Source organism: Rhineura floridana, chromosome 6, assembly GCF_030035675.1.
Source record: "Rhineura floridana isolate rRhiFlo1 chromosome 6, rRhiFlo1.hap2, whole genome shotgun sequence".
Lineage (NCBI taxonomy): Eukaryota > Metazoa > Chordata > Lepidosauria > Squamata > Rhineuridae > Rhineura > Rhineura floridana.
Window position 1 is genome coordinate 36105325 of NC_084485.1, and position 27411 is coordinate 36132735.

General features: G+C 44.9%; 1 protein-coding gene across 5 annotated transcripts in view; it reads right to left on the reverse strand.

The window, feature by feature from the left end:
• Positions 1–27411, reverse strand: part of SRC (SRC proto-oncogene, non-receptor tyrosine kinase) — a 141580-nt gene extending 114169 nt beyond the window's left edge. The window contains exon 1 of one of the 5 annotated variants that reach the window (XM_061631465.1): positions 26590–27411. The gene's annotated coding sequence lies outside the window, so the exon portion shown is untranslated. The other 4 variants (XM_061631460.1, XM_061631466.1, XM_061631461.1 and 1 more) reach the window with 4 other exon arrangements.

Sequence of the window (27411 nt, forward strand, 5' to 3'; positions counted from 1 at the left end):
AGATAACAGAGAAGGAGCAGCAGGCCCCACTTGCCTTGCATGGTGCAAATTGGGCCTAGAAGGGGGGGAAGTGGTGACAGTGGCAAGGGAGTGATCCTCCTCAAAGATGCAGGCTCAGTGGGGACACTTTGTCCAGGGACTCCCAAAATCTGGAGCAGACACTGCCTCTTCATTTTTGGTAACCATCCTCTCTTCATAAGATAAAAGATTTGCAGTAAACTTACATGTGAAACATAGTCTCTATGGCCTGCCACAACAGGCTTTGTGCTAGCCCTACATCTGTCCCTCTCTTGATTTCACCCAGAATCCAAATGAACACCCACCATTAATACCTTTGAAGTCATCATGCTTCCAAGAGATGGCCAGAAGGTTGCAGACTGTCCAGGAATGTATGCTCCTGATCCTATGTGCATGTAAGAAGCCTCTGAAATGGGGCAATACAATGCACACTGTGGGACGGGGTGTATCTCAGTGGCAGAGCATCTGTTTTGCATGCAGAAGATACCAGGTTCAATCCCCAGCATCTCCAGGTAGGGCTGGGAGAAAAACCTGTCTGAAATCTGGGAAATCTGCTGCCTGTCAGTGTAGATTGATGGACCCACTGGTCTGATTCAGTATAAGGCAGCTTCCTCGGTTTCTCTATGTCTCTTAATATCTTGCTCAAGGCTACCTCCTCAGTTCTCTTCCGTTTATCTAGGATGCTATTAGGCTGCACCTATTTAACCCCTGGTTTTCAAGAATAATTAATTCAAACCAGCCAACTACCTCAGGTTCTATTCCCAACAGTCAGATGCAGGATTAGGAATCTCCTTTTAAGAAAACTATACAAAGTCAGAACTGGCTCCTTTCCAAGTCAGTGAGGTGCATGGCTGCTGGATGGAGCATATAAGGAGAATCTGTTGCTTCTCTCCATCACAGAAAAGGGAGTCTACTTATTATGTAGAGACTAAAAAACAAGTCTGGCTTGGATGTTTTGATAGGAATCTCCCCGTGTCATGTGACCTTCTCTGTCTTAATCAGTATTCAATTAGCTTGTGACCAGTCTGGCTAGTCATCCTGTAGATTCCCCTGTGGACCAGTATGGAGTGTTGATATAAAGGCTAAATTCTCGCCCAATATCCCTCAAGCTCAGGGTCCACTGCAGGTTCAAGCTCTGATAGAACAATGAGATGCTTAGACATTATTGCTCCAAGCTCACATGAGCTGCCTGTAATTTAAAAATGGTTCCTAGAATTCCCCTGTTGGAATGTTGGATGTAATTGTTTTCCTGATTGCAGGAAGATCTCGCTAGGTTGCTTTCAGAGTTGTTTACATCAATATCTCAAGATAACTTAGGAGTCATTGCTGGTCCCTCTGGACAACACGTAATTCCAGTTCCCAGTGGGAAATCTTGCTGTTTATAATTAGATTAAGCAAACACTAATTGATTGATATTAAGTCTGATATTAGCATCACTTCCTGTTCTCTCAGTATCAGGAAAGGACCTGTCCTTTATTTTGTTAATTTCTAGTGTGGCTGGGAAGGTTGTCAATAACTGAGCTCACTAATGATAGAGTTTGATCTTGTCCACAGATGGGGAATTCTCTTTTCTCTTTCCCCTCTTCTCTCTCTCTCTCTGCCACCGTCTGGAGAACCACATGAAATGAAACCAGGGTCATGTGGCTGTCAGGCTGCAGATTCCCCACCACTGGTCTAGTTTGACATTCCAGAGATCAAGTGATCCCAGGGCCCAGGTGGGGAATTTTTTTCAGCCTGATGGTCACATTCCCTTCTGTGGAGCCTTCCATTGACCACATGCCAGTGAGGGGTGGGACCAGACACAAAAGTGGGCACAGTAACATGCCCCCCTCTATCCTCCATGCAAACAAAGAAGCATTGTCAGAGTTCATAGACACATACCAGTCAGGCAAAAACATTCAAAGAGCATGCAAATCAGGGCTCATGAAGAATGTGGTTTGGGAGGAGGTGTGACTTGTAGAGAGGCCTGGGGAGCTGCATTTGGCCCCTGGGCTTAAGGTTCTCCATCCCTGTTCTAGGGGCTGGGCACTGCAAGCATGTTTTTCTTGATGAAGACTCCTGACCTATTTACTATCAGAATTGTGTGCTTTCTGTAACTCAAACTATCTTGCTCAAGACATCTAGCATAGCTATTAATAGAGTGTACAAAACATTTGCTGTTATGCTTTATTTTCTCTGCTAAGGCTAGCTTGCTTGAGTCTTAAAAACAAACATCTTTGTTTAGGCTAAATGTGTTTTCCCTGGATATTCGAAGGCTGCATACATCTGCACTCAACACATCACTCTATTCTGCCTTGCTGTTTGGCTCATGGTCTAAAAAGGTGCTTCAGACTCACCCTGGCAATTGGGAGATCTAAAGAGCTCTGGTCTGAAAAGGCCACTTTGTAGCTCTCAGGCTCAAGCCAATGAAACCGGGCATTTTCTTTAAGGGTTAGGGCTCTTCAACACGGTGGTTTACTGTGCGTTTGGTGCTACTCACATCTCCTTTAAATTAGGATGGTTCACATGATGCTACCAGCAAACAGAAGCTATCATGCAGTTTTCCCCCAGTAGATCCGTACTAACCCAACCCACTGACTGGGGAGAAAAAAAGTCTCCATTCCGTTTCTCTAGTGCAGGCACTTTGCTCCCATGCTTTTAGAAGGGTGTGTTAATTGTTCCCCTCTATCTCCTCCCTTCTTTCATTTTGTTTCCTGTGGACTGACAAGCACCTTCTGGCTGCTTTTCTCTGTTCTGCCGGCATTTTTTATCTTGCTGCAAACAGTTCCTTTATTTTATTTTCCCCCTAACTTGTGCGCAAAAGCATAACACTGCTCAAACAAATATTTGTATTTCAGCTGTATGCTACCAGCCATAGGCAGGGAAAACACAGATATGTGCACTTCTGGGGTTTTTTAAAGGAACCTACAGTAGCTGGTAGAACAGACTGAGCATGCTCAGTCACCTAGCAACCAGAGGGAGTGGAAAGGAATGCCTACTTGTGTGAATGGGGAAAAGGGTTAGGCAGCTTCCATTGAGCAGGAACTGCAGATGGTGGAAATGAATAACGAAGGTAAAAGCTGTGTATTTGCTATGAAGAAATGCTCCTATGTAGAGGAGCTCTCTGTCTCCCAGGGCCAGCGCCAGACATGCCAGGGCTCTTGGGCACCAGTCTGCCCCAGGCCCGTGCACCTGCATGCATGCATGCCCCACCTACCTGCCTTTCCCTTGGTGAATGCTGGTTGTGCTGTGGGTGCAAGCTTGCCATCAACCAAGATGGCAGCAGAGGCATCAACCCGTTAGGGAAAGCTTGGCGCCATCTTGGTTGATGGCAGACTTGCATCTGCAGCACGACCAGCATTTATGTCAAGGGAGAGGTAGGTGGAGTATGCAGGCAGATGTTGCAGGCCTGTGCAGCAGTGTGGGGGGGTGCCTGGGAGCTCCCTCTCATGATCCATGGCAGGGTCAGGAGCCGATGCTGCCACCGATCGCAGAAGGGAGCACTACCCACCCAAGCACTATCCACCCTTGGGACCCAGGGGCCTTCGGCCAGGGCCTAACCTGGCTGCCCTCTGGTGCCAGCCCTGCTTTCTCCCCTGGTTGTGAAAAACAACACAAAGGTGGTCATGCCAGCAAAGACTTCAGCAATACTAATAGACTGAAATTCTCAGTTGGTTTGGGCAGCACCAGCTTTCTCCAGATAAGTACGGTAGGTATTCTGTAAACAGAGAAAACCAACATGGTGCCCTCCAGATGTTGCTGGAGTACAGCTCCCATCATCTTTGACCACTGACAATGCTGGCTGATGCTGATGGGTGTTGTAGTCCAACAACATTTAGAGGACATCATGTTGGCTGTTATGGTTGTTGTAGAAGCTACCACATTAGATAGTTTCTGTATTTTGTATGTTATGAAAATGCTGGCTATTAATAGCATCATGCTATATTCCCCCCCTTTTTTCCCCTTCCTTTTTGATATGCCATTTTGGGGGGTAACTTCTGGGTATAGTTGAGACACAGGTAATAGATAATAATGGGTTTGGGAACAATGGCCAACAAATCAGCCCTCCAAAGAACAATATTTTCCTAGCAGTATGCAACTAGTGGCAAGTAGGTCTGCTTTAGAGATAAACAGATGGTTGCTTTACACTGAGGCCCAAAGCCAGTTGGGATGAGTTTCTTATTTAACAGCTGTCCCACATGTGCTCATTCTCTCACTTACCGCCCACAAACATCTATCAAAATGGAACAGCCTTGATAGTCATTCTTTCTTGCACATGCTGACTTCCTACACACTATGTGCTCGAAAACTCATTTGTCCATTATAGTAGTTAAGACATAGGAATCACCCTTTTTACAATGATTTCCTATGTAGCATTCCTATCGGCACTTACCTGGGAGAAAGCCTCATTGAACACAGCGAGACCTACTTCCAAGCAAACAGGCACTGGATTCTCCAGCAGTCTCTCACAAGCTCCTACAAAGCTGCTTTATACCGAGTCGAACCATTGGTCCATCTAACTCAGTACTGTCTACACACTGTCTGGTAGAGACTGTCCAGGGTTTCAGACAGGAACCTTTTCCAGCCCTGCCTGAAGATGCTGGAAACTGAACCTGGGACCTTCTGCATGCAAATCATGTACTTTGCTGCTGAGCTATAGTCCTGCTCATTAGATGAACATCACCTGCAATCCACTGTTTTACTTAAGGTCCTGGGAATAGTGTCCAATAGTTACTGCAAACCACTGCAGTAACCACTGTAACATACTCCCAAGGCTTTCAGTAAAATGTGGGGCTGTATTGAACAATATAATGGAGCCCTACAGGCCTACCACATAACTCAAGGACTGCTGCTCCCGTATAAGCCTATTCTTTAAGGCTGCCTTCCCCAGCCTGGTCCCTCCAGATGTTTTCAAGTACCATCAGCATCAGCCAACATTTTAAAATGATTGGGGTACAGGACCCTTGGTCCCGTCTATTGGGATGAGGCTGGTTATGACAGAGGACTTTGCCACCGCATCAATGAATCTCGCCCACAAAAGCTTGATCTATAAAACTATTGATTCACTGGTAAGCCTTACTAATACACTCTTACCACAAACCATAGTGCTGCAGCTTTCCAATTTCAGAACCAATTCCATCTTTGCGCAAATCAATATATTTGATAATTAGTGCCATATCATAGTTTTCCATCATAGGTTGCAACTAATAAAGCAGAATTATTGATAGCTCAAAATACAACTTCTACGATGTCATATTAAGGATTCTTCATAATATAGATTTCCAATAAGCAGTGTATCATCATACAAAATCACCATTGATGAATGAAATCTGCTCCCTGGTATGGCTTTTTGCCAAAAATGTTGGAATCAAGAACTGGTTTATAAAGCTTACTGTGAATAAAGGGCTAAGAATAAAATGTCCCTTTAAAAATCCAATGTACTGGGCACAATGGCTTAGCTTTCCGATTACATAGCAACTTAGCTGCCAGTGTTTCAAGCACCCTCCATGCACATAGACCAAAATCCCCCCCCCACTAGTTCTGCCTGCTAGAAGTAGCTTAGAAGTCTCTCCCAGTTGTCACCTTTTATTTCTATTCCACCTTCCTGGATTGTTGAAACTTGCCAGTGACTCATCTTTCCCTGGGTCCTTCCACACTAGAACTTTAGCGTGGAATTGCCATGCTTTGTTTACTCACTTTTTACAGAGCAGCCGCACAACGCCATCATCCAGTCACTATCATCCTATATTTTCTTAACACACATTCACAATGCACAAATCCCAACGCTGCTGAGTTTTAATTGGCAGTGTTACATTCAAACCATGAAAAGCTAGCCAAAGGAACCCCAAGATTTGCTGATATGCCCTAAGCCAGCAATTTAGAACCAAGGCAATAAGTCTCCATTTAGCATCAGATCTAGACACACTCTAGTGCGTGCAACACCACAGTATTATCCTGTTGCACAGTTAATTACACATGCACATATATATAAGATTCTTACTGGCAACCATGGCAGATACCTATTGATTAACTCTAAAGCAGTAGTATAGTGGCAAATTCAGAAGTAAAGGGTCTCTTCAGAATAGTCAACGCCCCCTTCTACGATTATACAAACTTCTAAGATTATAGAATAATCTGGGAAGGCTTGAATGCTGCTTTCTGCTTCTCTATCACCATCACCGCTTGGCTGACCTTTCTCACTTCCACATTTATTTACCTGATGCCAGAGGCTTCTCAGTGGCTGACTCACCTCCTTTTACGCTGACTGTCTCCAATCAACAGGAAAGGGGCAAGTTAGAAGATTCTTCTCAATGGCTAACACACTCCCCTTTCATGCTGATTGGCTCATAGGACACTGGAGACACAGGGATCCTGCTGGGAACTGCTCCCCAAAAAAGGGGGTTTAAGACACACACCCCAGACCTTGATGACTACACATCTGCTCTAAACACAGAAGGCCTTGCCCAGCTTTTCCCAACGTCACATAGGAACTTGTGGCAAAGCCAGGGTTTGATTCTAGGACTGCAATCTTATGCACACCTACCTGAGGAGTAAGCTCCATTGAATACATGACTTACTTCTGAGTAAACACACAAAGGATTGTGTAGTAGATCTCCCAAGCTAACCCTTTTCTGCATGGCCAGAGTTCGTTTTATTCATGCTCGTAAAGAGATTTTGAAGAAAGTCTGTTTCCCTAGGGAAGAGCCCAAATGCAGAATGACCAATTGTCACTCGATGCAGACAGCAGTTCTGTTGCTCTCGCTTACTTATAAGGCAACAGGGTCATATTTTCTCCTAGTTCTTGCATCAAGCCTCTATCCTTGTAAAGCAAAGGATTTCTCCTAGCTTTTGTGCCTCACAAACTAAACACCGCAGAATGTTTAGTCTCAACTCTGAAGGATAAATAGTTCAGGTCTGAAGTGAGAACCAGACCAGTTTTCTCCCCTGCCACACCATGGCAAATCCTGATCTGTGTTTTGCTCTAGGACTTCCTTTGTTGAGTACTCCTATTAACCCCTGAAAAAAATTGTTCACTATAAGGAAAAACTCAGAGAACACCTCAAATTTTCCCATATCAACACTTGCACTCTCTTCAATAGTGGCAAGCACAATGTTTGCCTTTCACTCTACCTAGCGTAGGCATTCTTAACCTGTGGTCCATGGATGGGCTTGAGGGGTCCATGAACCGGGCACAAATTCTATTTATTTCTTTATAGGGTCCATAGCTTTCAAAAGATTCTCAAAGGTGTCTGTGACCAAAAAAGGTTAAGAACCACCAACCTAGCATATGTTTTGAGACTTTTGAAACTTCCCCATTCACACTGTTGTGTGAAAAGCCAGCCCTACCATTAGGCAGAGTGAGACAGCTGTCTCAGATGTCAGATGCAAGGTGACGGGGAATGGAAACTAAGTGTTAGAGGACTGAATTGTGAGTGACATGGGCTGTCCTGCATCCCCATACCTAGTCTGCTGCCCTCTGGTGTGGTGTGTCTCTATCCCATCTCCAAGGCTGAACCACGCAACCTCTGAAAATCAAATGGGCGTGTTCAATCCTGCTTGGTTCAGGTGCACAGGGAACCCTTTTTTGCACATGAACCTGGCAGAAAGCAGGATCAAACTCACTGCACATCAGCTGATGTGTGGAATTAAATCCTGCTTGGTTACTATCTCCCACTCCCCCCCCCGTGAGCCAACTCTGATAGCACCTGACATCATCATAATGTCAGACAATTGACAGGTCAGTGGTCCCACCCACTTGCCAAAGTTGGCCTGCAAGGTGAGGGGAGATAAAATCTGGCCAGTTGGGAAACCAAGAGCTGTTCTACCCTTAGGCAGAGTGCGGCAGTCATCTCAGGCAGCTAACTTTAAAGATCATGAGAAGGCAGAAAAATGTTATTTATTCATTACTGTTGTATTTGCACTTACTGGGAGGGGGTATCAGAGACACGAAATTTGACAGAGTAACATGACTGGCCTGAGGTACTATGCACCTTGACTGTGTTGTTTATGCCATTTGCTATACCACCTTAGGCAGCAAATGGGCTTGGCCCAACTCTGGTTCTATGGCTGTACTGGGAGATTGTCAGATGCTCAATTCAAGGCTGTGCTGAGTTCAAATAATAAGCCCGCAAATCCATTATGGAAAATCAAGTGTGGAAAGTTGAGAAAGGGAAGGAGCTATAGCCAAGAGGTATGAGCATATGCATTGCACGTAGAAAGTCCCAAGTTCAATCCCAAGCATCTCCACTTTTAGGTACTTGAACAGCAAATCTTTGCTTGAGGCCTGGGAGAGCCACTGCCATTGAGAAAATACTTGACAGATCGCCAGTCTTAACTTATAAGATCATATTATACATCTCTATATTTATATTAAGGCAACTTCTTTTGCCTCTGACACAGCAGTTAAAACAAAATGCCCTTTTTCTCCAATCTTTTTTGCAGAGGGCATGACAACCAGTAAGGTTATTGGCATAGGAGCAAAGACCAGACACGGGGCAGGACTGGTAAACCCAGCACTTAGAACTACAATGATTTCTTACACCTTGCATATGGAACGTGGGGGCGGGAGGGACAGAAGGAAGAATATTAGAAAACATAGATCTGAAAGCCACACGCTGTGCCAACTCACGCACCCAGACAAAATAACCCAGCGAAGCAGAAAGATCAGAATCAGTTGTAGCAGAACAAAACCTTCCCTCCTCCCACCTCCCTAGCCAGACAGCCTCCCGATTCAAACCGCAAACAAGCTCCTGGATTTCATTATTGTTCATCCCTACCCATAACGTTCTGGGGCATTTCCAGGTGACTCAAGCAACCTCAGCACAGAGCAGCAACAATAATTCACTCAGCATTTATCAAGCTTTTTAAAAGCTCAAATCATTCCGCAGGCACGATTCTGTAGTGACCTTCACATGAATTTTGTAGGGTGGGCTAGTATTATATCCCTCCTGCTAAGATGAGTGGTTTGTTGAAGGCCAGTGCTCAAAGTATGCGGCAAAGATGGGTTTAATGAAATCTACAACCCTAACAAATCCTAGTTTTAGCTAAATCACTCTCACACAACTCTCATACACACAGCTTTCAAAAAACAGTAGCTAAAGGGGCTGTCCTTCCCTGTTCCCCTGTAATTCAGGCACAAAACACAAGTGGATCTGGACAAACAGCCTGAGTAAACAAACCAAGGCAAATCTCAACACCAAAGCAGAGGAGGCTACTTTTCTCCACTACCAGCACAGAGATGCATGGTGGAGACTTCCACCAATGCGAGCTCTTCAACAAAGGTAAAGGTAAAGGTGTCCCCGCACTTACAGTATGAGTCGTTTCTGACTCTTAGGGTGACGTCTTGCGACGTTTGCTAGGCAGACCGTATATATGGGGTGGGATCGCCAGTTCCGTCCCCGGCCTTTCTTTACCCCCCAGCATGTGCCGGGTACTCATTTTACCCACCACGGATGAATGGAAAGCTGAGTGGACCTTGCCCCCTTTTACTGGAGATTCGACTTCCTCCTTCCGTTGGAATCGAACTCCAGCCGTGAGCAGAGCTTCGGCTGCATTACCGCCGCTTACCACTCTGCGCCACGGAGGGACATGTCAACAAAGGTAGGGGGACCAAAATTAATTTTCAGTAGCCTTCTGAAACAGTAATTAGAGGGGCACAAAACAAACATATCCCCTCCTGTAAACTAGAGCACTGCTTAAGGCTACCTCTTAAATAATAATAATAATAATAACATTTAATTTATGTGTCGCCTATCTGGCCGATGGCCACTCTAGGCGACGTACATGTAAACAGTTAAAACACAATGCGATAAAATACATTAATACAATATATAAACAATACAGCAGCAACAACAATACTAGTGCAGGGTAAGAGGCATTTCAGTCATAGAAGTTAACCCTCCCCGGAAACCCCAAAGGCCTGTTGAAAGGGCCAGGTCTTTAAGGCTTTACGAAATACATTTAGGGAAGAGGCGTGCCGTAGATCTTGTGGGAGGGAGTTCCAGAGGGTGGGGGCCGCCACTGAGAATGCCCTCTCTCTAGTTCCCGCCAATCTAGCTGTTTTTGTCGGCGGGATTGAGAGAAAGCCCTGTGTGGCTGATCTTGTCGGGCGGCATAATTGGTGGCGTTGAAGGCGCTCCTTTAGATAAACTGGGCCGAGACCGTATAGGGATTTAAAGGTTAATACCAACACCTTCAATTGGGCCCGGAAGACAACTGGAAGCCAGTGTAGATCGAACAACACTGGTGTGATGTGATCCCGGCGGCGACTATTCGTAAGTAGTCTAGCCGCCGCGTTTTGTATAAGTTGTAGTTTCCAGACCGTTTTCAAGGGTAACCCCACGTAGAGCGCATTACAGTAATCCAATCGAGAGGTTACCAGGGCGTGTACTACCAGTGGGAGCTGATGAACAGGAAGGTAGGGTTGCAGCCTTCGTATGAGGTATAGTTGATACCAGGCTGCCCGGCTCACTGCCGAAATCTGAGCCTCCATGGACAGCCTGGAATCAAGCACAACCCCAAGGCTGCGGACCTGGTCCTTCAGGGGTAGACTCACCCCACTGAACTTCAGGTCAACATCTCCCAACCTTCTCTTGTCCCCCACGAGTAGCACCTCGGTCTTATCGGAGTTCAACTTCAGCTTGTTTCTTCCCATCCATCCACTTCCACTCACGGATTTCAGGCACTTGGACAAGGTCTCCACAGCCAACTCTGGTGAAGATTTAAACGAGAGATAGAGCTGAGTGTCATCCGCATATTGGTGACACTGCAGCCCAAATCTCCTAATGATTGTCCCCAGCGGCTTCATATAAATGTTAAATAGCATGGGAGAGAGGATAGAGCCCTGTGGCACACCACAATTGAGAGGCCAAGGGTCTGAAACCTCCTCCCCCAATGCTACCTGTTGGTACCTATCGGAGAGAAAGGAACGGAACCACTGTAATACAGTGCCTCCAATTCCCAATCCCTCCAGGCGATGTAAAAGGATACTGTGGTCGACAGTATCAAAAGCCGCTGAGAGATCGAGGAGGACAAGAAAGGTGAATTCTCCCCTATCTAATGCCCTCCTCATATCATCTACCAGAGCGACCAAGGCTGTTTCAGTTCCGTGACCAGTCCTGAAACCCGACTGGTATGGGTCCAAGTAATCCGTTTCATCCAAGTGTGTCGACAACTGGTTGGCCACCACTCGCTCAATGACCTTGCCCAAGAATGGTAGGTTCGAAATTGGGCGAAAGTTATTGAAAACTTGGGGATCCAAGGAGGGCTTCTTCAAGATGGGCTTTACAATTGCCTCCTTGAAGGCTGATGGCATCACACCCTCTTTCAAGGATGCGTTTACCACCGCTTTAATCCCCTTGCCCAATTTCTCTCTGCAGCTCATAAGGAGCCACGATGGGCAAGGATCAGTTAGGCAAGTGGTAGGCTTCACAGTCGAAAGCACCTTGTCCACATCCTCAGAAGGGAGAAGCTGAAACTGATCCCAACTTACCGGCATGCAACTGGCCAACTCTGGTTCACTTACTGTATCCACGGCGCACGGGATTGAGCTCCGTAAGTGTTCGATTTTATCGGCGAAGTGCTTTGCCAATATGTCACAGGAGGCCTTTGACTGTTCCAAGGGTTCCTGGGCAACTGGACCGACCAGGCTTCGGACCACCTGGAACAGCCTCCTGGGACAGCACTCCGCAGACACAATAGAGGCAGCAAAGAAAGCCTTCTTTCCTGCCTTTATTGCCACTTGGTAGGCAGCTACTGCTGCTCTAACCTGTGTCCGGACATCTTTGGAGCGGGATTTCCGCCACCGGCGTTCTAGTCGTCTCACCTCCTGTCTCAGAGTACGCAACCATGGTGTATACCATGGTGCTAACTGAGTTCTATTCAGGGGGAGAGGACGTTTCGGAGCCACCTGGTCTAATGCCCTGGTGATCCCATCATTCCGCTCCCTCACCAGGGTTTCGACTGGGCGACCTTCAGCAGGTTCCAATTCCCCTAGCGCAGTCAGGAATCCATCCGGATCCATCAGGCGCCTGGGGCGGACCATTCTAATAGGTCCTTCATGGCAGAGGCAAGATCTAGACTTAAAGACTTGCCAATTTGTAGCTCAGCCTCTACTACACCAGCACTTAGTGCATTGGAATCAGCATGAGGCCACCTCAGCCCCTGCTGCCCAACTCAGCAGGTGCCCAGTGCTGAGCTAAAAATCTGATGCTCAAGAAATAATACCCCCTCCCAGGTGTTCTTTACAACTGCACCCCATCTCCCTACAATTCAGCTGCTGCTGGTGCCTCTCAACCAATCCTGGCACCTCTCAACCAATCCTGGCAACAGTTGTAGCTTCCCAAGACCCAACAGGCAACCCACTAGGCAGACAATGGCTGAAGCAACAATCTGCAGGCCCCTACGGGCCATACAGAAACTAGATAATGGAAAACAGAACGCCTTCAGGCAGTAATCATAATGCATGCTGTTCTTTTCCTTTGTGTTCCCCTTCCAGCATCACACCTAAGGCAGGCCAGATGGCTCCAGTAAGAAGTTTCCAGTCCTTTCCCTTAAGCTCTGCAACTCTCAAGGGCATCCTTGCACCTTGCCTGATGAAGAGATTTAAAGCTGCAACTGTCATTTTGGAGTCAGCAACTTTGGCAAGGAGACAGGAACAGTGGACTGAACATCAACATAAGAATTACTTGCCAAAAGGCAAACATTTCGTTGAGTAGCTACATTGTTTAAAAGCAGCTACTAGCAGTAGGAAGGCATTTGGTATGAGGTTGTCAAGAGCAACATGGTGAGGAATATACCAGGTATGGCCTCACCTCTTTGTGGCATATTCCTCTACTGACGATACATGATGGGATTGGATCATACCACTACAGCGTGGGCAAGACTAACTGCTAGACAATAATCTGGTTTATGTCATCTGGCGAGGAAGCTAGATTTCTGACACAATCTACAAGCTCACCTGGTTAAGAAATCAGCTGTAATGGGTGGGGGAAGAGACAATGAACATGAATAAGAGGAAAGGAACATGACATCAGTGGTAGAGCATCTGCCTTGCAAACAGGTGGTCCCAGGTTGAGTCCCCATCATCTCCAGGTAGGGCTGGGAGAGACCCCTGTCTGAAATTGTGGGGTGCCAGTCAGTGTAGACCTGGGGTTGCCAACATATTGCCCTCCAAACATTGTTAGGCTTCAACTCCTGATCATTGGCCATGCTGGCTGGGGTTGACTGATGGGAGTTGGAGTCCAACATCATCTGGAAGGCACCATGTTGGCTATCCCAATGTATAGACAATACTGAGCAAGATGGACCAATGGTCTGACTCTGTATAAGGCAGCTCTTATATTCCTAGGAGTTTGATTACAATTTTGAACTCCAAAGTCAGACACTGTAGAGGTCGCCAATGTGATGCTACCAGAGGATGATGGGAGAACATCTGAATGGTTCTACACATTAGCTACTTCAGAGAATTATAGCAATTTTTCAAAACCTTCTATGTTATGCCATGATATGATACCATAAACATGCAAGGAGCCTATGCATATATACCCCTTCATCATCGGTTCCAGAGGTTTATGTTTACTAAGAAGTGAGTGTCACCCTGTTCAATGGGAGTAAGCACTGTTGAATGCAATGGGATTTATTCCAGAGTAAACATGCATAGGAACATGCTGTACTTTTTATATGATCAGTTAACTATGTAAAGTGATTTACAGTTGCATTCTGGACCAGCTGAAGCTTCTGAAGACTTTTCAAAAGTAGCCCTTATAGAGCTTGTTGCAATAATCCAATGATGGGTTCCTTCTCTTGTTACCCAGGAGATTGTTGCTCATTGCAGGTAACCAGGCAAATAGCTATTTCCTAGCCTGAAATTAGTCTTTCTAGTCGCTGTAACATTTGAAGCATCACACACACAGCATTCTCCAAAACAATTTTTTTCAAAACACTTCCCAAAATTCAGATACATTAAACCTTCCCTTCCCTTGTTATAATCTTCATATTACTAAAGGGGAAGTTGATGACATCAGAGCTTATAATAAATATCCTATGGGGAAGTGGATGTCAGAGACAGAATTAGATCTCAAAACTTACTAATTTCCTGCCTTGTGCTTTGATCACACTCACTTCAGACCGCATGAACACATTTTGATCTGTTTGTAGTTTTTCTCACGTACATTCTTCATTTGGTAATGGATAGCAAGCACACTGGTAAGACACTGAATGGCAATGGTGCCCTGAACTTATAAGGTTTCCAAGCAAATTTTTGAAGAATAGGGGACATTATGGTGTTGGGTGGACTGCCATATGGTGCAAAATGCAAGATGCTAATTGTGTTTAAAACCAAAAGTCTGGATCATGATATTAATCTTTCAAAGCAAAACACCATCCATTACCAGGCAGAAATGGACCAGGCAGCTGTGTATCCATTTTAGTATACAGTGCTTGATTGGAGAACCGTACTGCAAAATACAGGAAAGTGTAAATTTTGAAGGATGGCTGTATTTTAAAATGTACATGTTTGGCAGATTCACCTTTAAATGCAAACAGAATCAAATTTCTCCCCCATTCCTAATTAGGACCAACCAAAATGTCACAAAAGAGCAAGCAAGCTTTCTATATTGCAACATGATGGCTGGTTCTAATAAACTTTTTTGGCCAACTGTGGATTTTTATTTTTCATTCCCCTGGATCAGTTCAGCTTCCTTTGCTGAAGAAGAAGAGAGCTCAACTCCTTGCTTGCTCTCCCTCCCCAAAAATCAGCCTTTTAGATATGCCATTGAGTAGCCATTGCTACATATATTTGAAAATTTGTGATTCTTTGTTGTTGTTATGTGCCTCCAAGTCGACTACGACTTATGGCAACCCTATGAATCAGCAACCTCCAAGAGCATCGGTCGTGAACCACCCTGTTCAGATCTTGTAAGTTCAGGTCTGTGGCTTCCTTTATGGAATCAATCCATCTATTGATTGGCCTTCTTTTTCTACTCCCTTCTGTTTTTTCTCAGCATTATTGTCTTTTCTAGTGAATCATGTCTTCTCATGATGTGGCCAAAGTATGATAACCTCAGTTTCATCATTTTAGCTTCTAGTGACAGTTCTGGTTCTATTTGTTCTAACACCCAATTATTTGTCTTTTTCATAGTCCATGGTATGCACAAAGCTCTCCTCTAGCACCACATTTCAAAGGAGTTGATTTTTCTCTTATCCGCCTTTTTCACTGTCCAACTTTCACATCCACGCATAGAGATTGGGAATACCATGGTCTGAATGATCCTGACTTTGGTGTTCAGTGATACATCTTTGCATTTGAGGATGTTTTCTAGTTTTCTCATAGCTGCCCTCCCCAGTCCTTGCCGCCTTCTGATTTCTTGACTATTGTCTCCATTTTGGTTAATGACTGTGCCGAGGTATTGATAATTCTTGACAAGTTCAATGTCCTCATTGTCAACTTTAAAGTTACATAAATCTTCTGTTGTCATTACTTTAGTCTTTTTGACGTTCAGCTGTAGTCCTGCTTTTGTGCTTTCTTCTTTAACTTTCATCAGCATTCATTTCAAATCATTACTGGTTTCTGCTAGTAGTATGGTATCGTCTGCATATCTTAAATTATTGATATTTCTCCCTCCAATTTTCACACCTCCTTCATCTTGTCCAATCCCGCATTCCATATGATATGTTCTGCGTATGGATTAAATAAATAGGGTGATAAAATACACCCCTGTCTCACACCCTTTCCGATGGGGAACCAATCGGTTTCTCCATATTGTGGCCTTACAGTAGCCTCTGGTCCAGAGTATAGGTTGTGCATCAGGACAATCAGATGCTGTGGCACCCTTTTAAAGCATTCCATAGTTTTTCATGATCTACACAATCAAAGGCTTTGCTGTAATCTATAAAGCACAGGCTGATTACCTTCTGAAATTCCTTGGTCCGTTCCATTATCCAACATATGTTTGTGATATGATCTCTGGTGCCTCTTCCCTTTCTAAATCCAGCTTGGACATCTAGCATTTCTCACTACTTATATGGTAAGAGCCTTTGCTGTAGAATCCTGAGCATTACTTGACTTGCATGGGATATTAAGGCAATAGTTCGATAATTACTGCATTCCCTGGGATCCCCTTTCTTTGGAATTGGGATGTATATTGAATGCTTCCAGTCTGTGGGCCATTGTTTAGTTTTCCATATTTCTTGACAAATTTTTGTCAACATTTGGACAGATTCAGTCTCAGTAGCTTGTAGCAACTCTATTGGTATGCCATCTGTTCCTGGTGCTTTGTTTCTTCCAAGTATTTTAAGAGCAGCTTTCACCTCACATTCTAGAATTTCTAGTTCTTCATCATAGGGTTCCTCCAAGAATGAGTCTGTCATCCTGGCATCTCTTTTATAGAGTTCTTCAGTGTATTGTTTCCATCTTCCTTTTATTTCATCTCGGTCAGTCAGTGTGTTCCCCTGTTGATTATTCAACATCCCTAGTCGTGGTCTTTAAATTTTGCTTTCATTTCTCTAATCTTTTGGAATAGGGCTCTTGTTCTTCTCTTTTTGTTGTCCTCTTCTATTTCTATACAATAACTATTGTAATAGTTGTTTGTCCCTACCTACTAGTCGCTGTATTGTTGCATTTAGGGTTCTGACGGTATTTCTATCTCCCTTTGCTTTTGCTTTCCTTCTCTCTTTAACCATTTTAAGAGTTTCGTTAATCATCCATTGAGGTCTTTTTTTCTTTTTAACTAGAGGTATTATCTTTTTGCATTCTTCCCTGATAATTCTCTGACTTCTTAGTTCTTCTGGTTCTCTAAGTTTAAAGCCTCAAACCTGTTCCTTATTTGATATTTATATTCTTCTGGGATGTTATTTAAATTGTATTTTGACATTATTATTGCTTTGTTGTTCTTTAGCTTTACTCTGATTTTTGATACGACCAGTTCATGATCTGGACCACAGTCTGCTCCTGGTCTTGTTTTTGCAGAAAGTATGGAACTTCTCCATCTTCTGCTACCAATGATATAATCAATTTCATTCCTATATTGACCATTTGTTGATGTCCATGTGTACAGTTGTCTTTTCAGTTGCTCAAAAAAGTGTTTGCAAGTAACAAATTATTGGGTTCACAGAATTCAATACGTCTTTCTCCTGCTTCATTTCTGTCTCCTAAGTCCCATTTTCCCACAATTCCTAGTTCTTTTCTGTTCCCTACTTTTGCATTCCAGTCCCCCATGATTATCAGCACATCTTGTTTTGGTGTGTGATCAATTTCTTCCTGTACTTCTGCGTAAAATCTCTCCAATTCCTCTTGTTTGGTGTTTGCTGTTGGAGCATAGACTTGGATGATGGTTATGTTGATAGGTTTCCCATTTAATCTCATTGATATCATTCGCTCAGACCTTGCATTGTAGCTCCTCATTGCTTTTGCTACATCACTTCTCACTATTAAAGCAACCCCATTTATTCTTAATTTCTCATTTCCTGCATAAAATATTTTGTAGTTGCCTGATTGAAAATGTCCCATTCCCTTCTATTTTAATTCACTCACGCCAACTATTGTAATGTTGATACGTTCCATTTCTTGCTTGACAATTTCTAACTTTCCCTGGTTCATGCTTCTCACATTCCATGTTCCTATTATGTGTGCCGTGCAACTCCGGACTCTCGCATCTGTGCGCATCAGCCTCTGGGCTTCCTTTTGGCTTTGACCCAGCTGCATCATTATTCACAGCGCTACTCGTACTTGTCCTTTGTTCTTCCCTAGTAGCTTGTTGAGTGCCTTCTGACCTGGGGGTCTCATCTTCCAGCACTATCTTGTGTTGCATTTTGTATACTCTGTTTATAGGGTTTTCGTGGTAAGAGATATCCAGAGGTGGTTTATGCATTTCTAGACTGGCTTAAAGCCAACAAAGTTTCAGAAACATACACCACAAGGTTGTATTACAGCCTTCCACAACTTGTCACCCTCAATGTTTTGACAACTCCCAAAATCCCTGACCATTGGTCATGCTTGCTGGAACATTCAGCAGCTGTTATCTGGACTGTACCAGGTTAGGGAAGGCTGCTTTATTAGAATGAAAATTCACTTACTATTAAACCATAAATGACCAATAAGAGTTATTTCCACATTAGAGCTTTTAAAGCTTATTCTCCATTCAGAAGCACCAAATTGAACCATGTTATATCTTCACATGTGAAAGTGAAGACCAATTTATTAAGCCAGCAACATAAAATTGTGAATCTAGACCATCGTTCCAGGCTACAGGGGAAGAGCTGCATATCTGAAAGCTGATCCAGAACAAAGCACCCTACACATAGAAAAACTGAGCATCAAAGAGATGGGGTTTACCTACATCCTGCACCCAGGAGTGGAAAGTATGAGGAAAAGCTTTCCTGCTGCTTCATTCTAGCAAGTCGGTCCAAATAGTTTGTTTTAACAAATATTCTGGATTGGAGCCACTGGGGTGAGAGGAGCAATAAAAGAAGAGGTGACTTTTGGAGAGAACTTGTGAGGAGTTTTAACATCAGCAGAAGTGAGAGGTCTTCGAAAGGCTTTCCAACTAGGCTGTGCAAAAAAAGGACAGAAGAACTGAGAAAGTGAGGTCATGTGGGATTCCCCACCACAGGATATAAAGGCACAAGCTAGAAACTGAGCTGCAAAGTAGGCAGCACAGGAAACAATAGATCTTTAGATAGCCTTTCAAATTTCCTCAAGCAAAGCCAATTTTTTTAAAATCCAGCCATTAGCAGAAGTGGCTTTAGAAATAGTGTCTCTGTGTGCGTGTATTTAAAAGTCTGTCATTGGAAAAAAAGAAGGCTGAATGAAATCAGTTCACTTCAGGAAGCCCAGCTTCTGTACCCCTCCTAAATACTTTGGGGCTTATTAGGGAGGGAGTAGTAAGTACACTTGAGCTTTCAAGCCAAGCTAAGATTTCATGAATGACTATAAAAGCCAAGCTAAGATTTCATGAATGACTATAAAAGCCAAGCTAATCTCCTCTCACACTCACACAATGCACCAGGGAAGTCCTTCATCCAGTTGTGTAATGGCAAATTCAGAAGTGCAGGGTCCCTTCATAATAGTCACAGCCACACCTTATAACCTTTTAAGGTTATAGAATAATCTGGTCAGGCTTGAATACTGCTTTCTGCTTCTCTGTCACTGTCACCATTTGACTGTCCTTTCTTACTGTCAGAGATATTGCCTGAATTACTGAATTTAATGTCTACATGTTTATCTCCTGCTGCTACAAAACTGTCTGATGATGTAGATGGGATGCTATCATCAGGATTTATTTACTCTTCTTCTGCAATTATAGAATTCTCCTACTTCAAAACTGGCTTTTTGAAGTAGGAACTAATAGGAACTCTTCATTCTGATTGGTTCCAATCAGCAGGAAACAACAAGGAAGCAAGTTAGAAGAGTCTTCTCAGCGGCTCACATACCCTCCTTTCATGCTGATTGGCGCATAGGATGCTGGAGATACAGGGACCCTCCTGGGACTTGCCTCTCCCATAAAGTAAGGGTTCTAAGACCCTTTGAGACCCTGGATGACTACACCCCTGTTCATGACTGGGTTTCTCCAACCTACTCCTATAGATTACAAACGCTCATGCAGTCAGACTCAGAGCCATCTCTTCACCCAATAAGTCTAGTTAGAACTCACTGCAATTCCAGATGCTCCCCAATACACCTCCCTCTTAGGCCCTTCTACCAGTAACTTTAGATGAGCGTAAAACTGAATGACAAGAAAACTCATCAAGGAAACCTGCTGGTCAGATAAGGATGCACAACATTTGGACTGGGTTTGTTAGTTAGGGAAATGCTGGAAAGTTACATGTCAAACAAAGACAAATCCTTACAGCAGTTCTAGCAGTACCAAGCTAGAAAGGGAAAGTTCCTCCAAGGAGGAGATGCTAATTAGAACTGCGATTTGGAACTACCATTGCTGTTTTGCCACAACAGTTGCTACACCACCTACACAGATCCCCACTATGTAGACCAGAACCAATCAGCATCAGAACTGGGGTGATCCCTGTGTAGACTTGTGGGTGTCTGGTGTGCAGATAAACTAGACTGATAGAAATAGTGGCACATGGGTGGAAATTGTTAGGCACCCCTTGAAGATTCAAATTATTGAATCCCACCCCCACTCACCATTTGGGACTGGAGCAACATTTTCAACCACAACTAAATTAGAACCATAGAACATACGTGTTGATCATTTCCTTCTTTGTCCAGGGAAACCTGTAACTTCCTTTTTGCATCTGTTCTCCTAAGCCCCCCAAATGATATACACTTAATAGCTGAAGTTGACTCAGTGTGTGTGAGTGAGAGACAGAGATTCCTTCCCTTCAGTAGAAAATATGAACAGTCATAACTAGGGCATGTGATTCATTGTTTTAAATGGGCACCTCTAGGCAACTGCAGAGTCATCACTTGATGGAGGGAAATTCCAGACTTCACCTATGAGCAAGCCACAAGTGACTTTCAAATGATTTGTTGAGCTTCTTTTACTTCCAGGTTCCATGTCAGTATAATATTTCACTGGATTTTCAATACGAGTGCCATTGAACAAGTGGATTGAAACATATTATAGCATTTTTAAATAGCAACTGATATTGAAGAACAGACTTCCTAGAATGCTCAAAATCAAAACTGTTTTGATTGGGACAATTAGTAGAGGAACAAGAAGCACAACTGACTTGTACTTCTTGTTCCACGTGCTTCATCATGCCTGAAGGGCAACTCTCACATCTCTTCTAGGGGGAAGATGAACATGCACCTGTAAGTGTGGACAGCTGGCTCATCTTGGGTGAAGCATGGACCAGGAAGCATATAATTATGTTTGCTTTTCCACTGCCAATCTCTGTTCGTCATTAAACTGGTCCTCAATCTACATGACAGTTTTATGGGTCAAAGACAGGCAGCTAAGATCCAAATTACCAAAATAACAGTCAACATGCTTACATAATTCTTCAAGGCATAGAAAGTGAATTATTTTCCTGTTGGTAAGTCAGTTTCATTTTGTATTAGATATCCATCAGTCCTCTCTTCCCCCACTCAAAAGCCGAAGAATTTATTTATTTACACTATTTATAACTTACTCTTCATTGAACATTTTCAATCCCAGAGTGGGGAACAAAGTAATAAAGATAAACGGGGGGAAAATACAAAATCATATAAAAGGTCCAGTAAGCAACGAATTCACAATTCTGTCATAAGGCAAACAAACAAAACTACAACTGATCTCTAATCTACTGAAAAGAGGCCAAACAGTAATATAATCTAGTTGTAGCAGTAAATATACTCTAATCAGAGCAGTGATTTGGACTTCCTATAAATCTAAGTCTTTTCCTTTATAACCCATTGAACAATGGAGAGGTTTGACCTCAGAAGGTGTGGATAAGCCTCCTCCAGAATGTTTTGAAAAATGAGTAATAATTAAAGTCAAGAGTATCCTACCATGGCAGGACTTGCTCCAGATCAGGGATGGAGAATCTATGGCCCTTCTGATGCTGTAGGAGTACAACTCCTATCAGCTCCAGCCAGCATAGCTAATGGTCAGAGATTATGAGAGTTGGGACCAGTGTACTTAAAAGATTGCTTCAGCTTTTGTGCTGCTGCCCGGTCTTTACAATTTGCAACTAAGGCATGATTAATAGTTCCTTGTAATATCATATGACCAGCTACAAGCAGTGCATTCCATGTGGTGGCTAAGCTTCTGGAACCCTTTGCCCACTGCTCATAAAGATGACCCGTATTATATTTCTGTGAACATGCTATATTTTATTATGTCTTCTGTATTTACTGTCCTTAATTTTGTGTTGGCTTTTAAATTTTTCACATTGCATAGATATATGATTATGCAATATAAAAACTGGACAAATAAGAAAATGGAAGTTTTAGTCTAGCAACATCTAGATGTCCCACTGGAACAGATGCTCTACTGCTCTAGATAAACTCTTGTCTACTGAAAACCAAGCCCCATTACAATAGGCCTTACCTGGAAGTAAGTGTGTATAGGATTGCAACCTGAGACACACAACTGGCAACAGAATGTTCCCCAAAGAACTCTGAAATAGCTGGCTTAGCTTAAAAGCAGCAGGAAGAAACCACCACTCCCTGACTCTTTACAAGTGGGAGAGATGCTTCATTATGAGTCATTTTCACTTGCCTTTCAAGTGTCCTGGAAAACCAGCAGAGTAGCTGACCAATGCTTCTACAGAACCACTCATCTCATAATGGGATTACTTTGGCCTATACTATCTTTTTTAAAGAGAGAAAATTTAAGAGCGCACTCATCGGCAACCAAGTCAAAACTCCCACATCCAAGAGACACCCCCCCACACACAAATCAGACATGACAAGGTTTTCATTTCACTTGACAACAGTGGAGGCTTGCACCCACTGGGACTGATGGAGCGGAAGGCCGGGAAGCCAAAAGCAAATGACTGGAGGAGCTAGAGCAAATGTTAAGCAGAGCCAACTAACACGGGTTTTGTTCTCATCCTCCTCCCTACTGAGTTCAATAAATGCAACACTGAGATTAAGGAGGAGGAGCCAGGCTGCTTTACTACCCCCTGGACTGCTTGTAAGTAAGGAGGTATGCAGGGTGGTGGTGGCTGAGGTTGGTGGAGCAGTGCCCCATTCATATCAGTGGACAAGCCTCAATTGTTTGATAGTCATCCAGTGCTTGCTCCAGGATTTTGAAACCTCTCAAACATGGCACCCTCAGTGAGTTTCCCTAACCTGGAAGAGGCAAGCCGTACAAACTGAGAATTCTCCTAGGCTGCATCTGACCTTCTTGGATACTTTGTGCAAAGTAGAAATGGTGCCACCGAAAGGGCTGTGGGCCCTCTGCTGGTCCTTGGACCCTGGCCAATGCCCAACTTCATCACCCTCTGAAGCCAGCCCTACAGCTACCTTAAGCACAGTACTTATCAGCAAAGCCAGTTCACACACTCATCCGTGAGCCAGAACTATTGAGTAATGGCATAATCAGACACTGGAAGGTATATGTGAGTCAGTCCAGAAACTCTCATTTTTATCGTGGAAGTGTAGCTGTACAGCCAGCTGCAGCACAGGTAACAAGGACTGTGACACCTTAAAAGGTACTATAACTGTATTGCAATTGGTAGTGGTAAAAGCACAGGGACTAAATCTAATGCCACAGTTTGTGAGCCTCTAAGGCAGCCTTTCCCAACCAGTGTGCCTCCAGATGTTGTTGGACCACAATCCCCATCTTTCCTGACCATTGGCAATGCTGGCTGAGGCTGATGGGAGTTGTGGTCCAACAACATCTGGAGGCACACTGGTAGAGCAGCCTTTCCCAACCACTGTGCCTCCAGAAGTTGTTGGCACATCTGGAGGCACACTGGTAGAGCAGCCTTTCCCAAAGGTGCCACATGGTACTTCATAGTCACTCTGATTGTGTGTTTGTTTATTAAACACTCTTAGTTTTCCATTTAGGGAAGGCCTTCCTCATACATTGGGTGGGGTAATTGACTTTGCAGCAGAAGTGGATTGGCAGTGAATTCAGGACAGGCAAAAGGAAGTACTTCTTCATGCAGGGCATAACCGGCTTGTGGAATTCCCGACCACAAGTGATGGCAATGGCCCTTGGAGAAGGCTGTCGCTCAGCGGCAGAGCATTCCTTGACATGCAGAAAGTCCCAGGTTCAATCCCGGACATTTCCAACTAGGACTGGGAATGTTCTCAGATTGGAACCCTGCAGAGCCAGCTGCCGGTCAACATGGACAATACTGAGCTAGACGGATTGATGGTCTGATTTGGTCTACGGAAAGTCACCTATGTACCACTTCAGGTAGCTCTACAATTAGATAAGGGATAGGGAAGCTGCGCCCCTCCATATGAAGTTAGACTCCCATTGTCCCTGGCCATTGATCATGCTGGCCGTAGCTTATGAGAGACAGAGTCCAACAACATCGGAAGAGTCACAAGCTCCCTACCTCAGGATTAGACAAACTCATGAGTGACTGATATGCCAACAGCTACTAGCCGTGATAGCTAATTAGAGCCTGCCACCTTTTACCAGGGGTGGTATTCAACTAAATATTTGCCCTAGTGCAGCCTTTCCCAACCCTTTGGACCCCCAGGTGATGCTGGAACTAAGGTTCCCATAATTCCTGACCATTGGCCTTGCTGCCTGGGGCTGATGGGAGTTACAGTCCAGCAACAACTGGGGACCCAAAGGTTGGGAAAATCTACCCTAGTGCAACCAGTAGCACCAGCATAATGGGATTTCCCCTCCTCCTCTCCTTGCACCACCACCCCATGCAGTCCCCAAATGTGCTCCAGAAGATTGGGGGAAACCCCAGAACACATTTAGGGGGCACACAGGGGGAGGAGAAAGGAAGAACTTTCTGGTGCTCAGGGGGAAATCCTTGCACTGGTGGAACGATCTGCTTAATGCTATGATGAATACAACCCCAGGTTTCTGGACACAGGCAACAGGGAGGGCTGTTGCCTGCATGCCCTGGTTTATAAGCTTCTCAGGGACATCTGGCCAGCCACTGTTGCTGGGCTAGCCAAATCAGAGCAGAGATCCATCAAGACAGTCTTCTTACTGTGTATTTCACACACACAGCAAGTACATGCACATGCATTTAAGTCACCAAAAAATACTGGTTTGGATCCGGGCTTGCTCGAGCGCACCTGCCTCCACCCAGTTTTTGCTGAATTCTCCCACACACACACTACAGCACTTCTCCGTGTGCCATCTCCTACGCTACAGCCCTTCTCCGTGTGCCATCTCCTACCATTCTGGAGAGTCCCTGATCTTCAGGAGTTTTTTTGGGGAGGCAGGATGGCAGGGGTTGAGTGTAGTGGGCCCGCAGGGGTGGCAATGGCCAGCTGTGTGAGCAAGAAGGCAGATTGCGCAAGTCTGGATCCAACTTGACATTTCGGTAGCCCATTTCAAGAGTCTGAAGTGCTTCAGATCCCTCACTTCTCAGCAATCTTGACAACACACTGTGTCAGGGAGGGCCAGAATCCCCTCTGTATTCCAAGATGGGGCTGAGAGAAACAGCGGCTGGCCCACAGCCACCGAGTGAGTCTGTGGCAGAGGTGAAATTGAAGGAGGGCCTTCCTGATCGTCAGCTGACACTCCAGACTGAAATGCTTTATGGGGAAGGAAGTTTGAAGGAGAAGGGAAATATCCTACAGTGGAACAAACCCTAATTTCTTCACTGGACCTAGAGTTGGGGGGGGGGAGAAGAACCCCCAAGGGTAGGACCAGCAGCTACAATCATGCCTGTGACAAAACAGAACAAAAACATTTGCACAAAGGACAAATTCAATTTGCTGAACATCCCAATTTGCTCCTTTCTCTAGAAGTTGCAAAAGAGTTAACTATGCTCCTATCTCGAATTCTTGTAATTCTTCAGAACGGCGCGCGCACACACGCACACACCACTTGCCCTTCTCCCTTAAGGGCTTCGGAAAGATTGTCCAACCACCGTTACTTGAGACGTCGTCTCCCCCCCCTTTTCTTTCTTTCTCTGTTTTTTATGTGACAATAAACTGGGTTACCTTATATTACAACACAATTACCTTATATTCGCAACACAAAAGGAGCAGCAGAAGTTACAAGGCTGCGATAGCCCCGTTTATTACTTTAGTGACATTGCTTCCCAATTTTCCACCAGATTAAATCCTACTACCAGTTTAAGGCATGACCAGGTTAAGAGAGAGAGAAGAGAGGAATTGTAGCTGTGCTCCTAGAATGAGACTACAACAGAAACACACACACACACTCGCCCCTCCCTTCCGAGATTTCTAAAGTCCCAGTGAAAATGAACATTTTGACCAATAGTTAAAAAAGAGAGAGGAGCCAGACTGGCAAAACCATCGAAGGGGACATGATTAATATTTCATATTTTGTCCTAGATACAGCTACCCGATCCCCTCCCCCCATGCTCTTGTTTCTTTTCCCAAGAGATTGGATTAAAAATGTAGTACAGGGAGAAATAAGTACAGTATTGAAACAGAGTGAAGCCCGCATCATGCCCAGTGAAGCAGGCGGAAAATCATAACAAAAGAAAGTGAATCAGAACCAAGTCGCGCACAACATGCGCGACCACCCTCCTCCCTCCCTCCCGCCTTCCTTACGGGCGGCTTCACCCTTTCACACGCCCCTTCCAAAACAAAAGCCCAAACCAAGCACGCATGATCATCATCACAGTCATTTAAAACTATACCTTTCTTTGCCTTCTTTTAAAAGGAGAGGTGGGGGGGAGCTCGAGACTTAACCGGTCTTTGGCACTCACAGGAAATTGTTGTCGTCTTCATAAAAAGACAAGGAATGGGGGGAAAGAGCAACAACATTTGCTGCTGCTCCGAGTTTCACGTCCGGCCACTCGCCAAGCACAGGATATTAACAAAGCTCACCTAGTCAGTTGCAGCCAAGCGTTAGTCAATATCAGAGACGCCCAGCCAGCCAAGAGACAGCAGTCACATTAACAAACCCAGGATCCTCCTCTCTTCTCTCCAACAACCCGGCAATCGCTTGCCTTCCTTTTATTTCCTCCCCCTTCCTCCTGGAGGCGAAAGAACCACGGGCGCCGGATGCAGAGACGGCTTCCTACCTTAGCGCCGTCTCCTCCCAAGCACGGGAACGGGCCAGATCTTCAGCGCGACTCGCCGCAGGGCCAAGCGGCGAACAAAACAAACGAACCGGCGGCTCAGATTAAGGGGAGGCGGGAAACGAGTCGCAAATGGGCGACACGGAGCGTGAAGCAGGAGCCCGAGAGCTTAGGCGCTTGCCCGCCGGTACCTTCCGGAGCTTCTCTTGCGCATCGCCTGGAAAGAGCCGAAAGGGGAAAAGGACGGGAGAGACACCAGGGCGCTTGCTTTGTGTGGAGCGAGCCAGTGAATGAGAGAGGGTGTGTGCGCGTGTGAAGGCGCGCGCGCGCGCGCTTCTCTTTCGCTCTCTCTTTCCAGACTGGGCGAGAGGGGTGTCCCCACGTTCTCCTGCCCCTGTGTGAAGGAAGGAAGAGCAGTAAATGGCTGGAGAGACTGATTGGAACTTGGAGCGATTTCGAGAAGTGATGTCAGCAGGAGAGGTACACGCCCGCCTGCGGCTCAGACACCGTCTCCTTTCTCCACCCCCCTCCTTCCAAGTGATCCTTTAAGCGCCTCTCGGATAGTAGAAGCATCCAGCGAGGGATTCGCGAGAGGAATCCAACGCTACCAAGCTCCCTTTGGAGCCCGTCACCGTGGCATCGGGCGCTCTCGCGTCGCTAGGCTTTTGCATGCCCTTCTAACGCAGCTGCCACCACCTGCCTGGTTTGATATTTCATTTATACAAGTCTTCTTTTCCTCCCCCCCCTTTCCAAAAAAGGAATATGGCAGCAGGACCGGAAACAGCTTTTAAGAAGGGAAGGAAAATCCCTCTCCTTCCTTCGCTA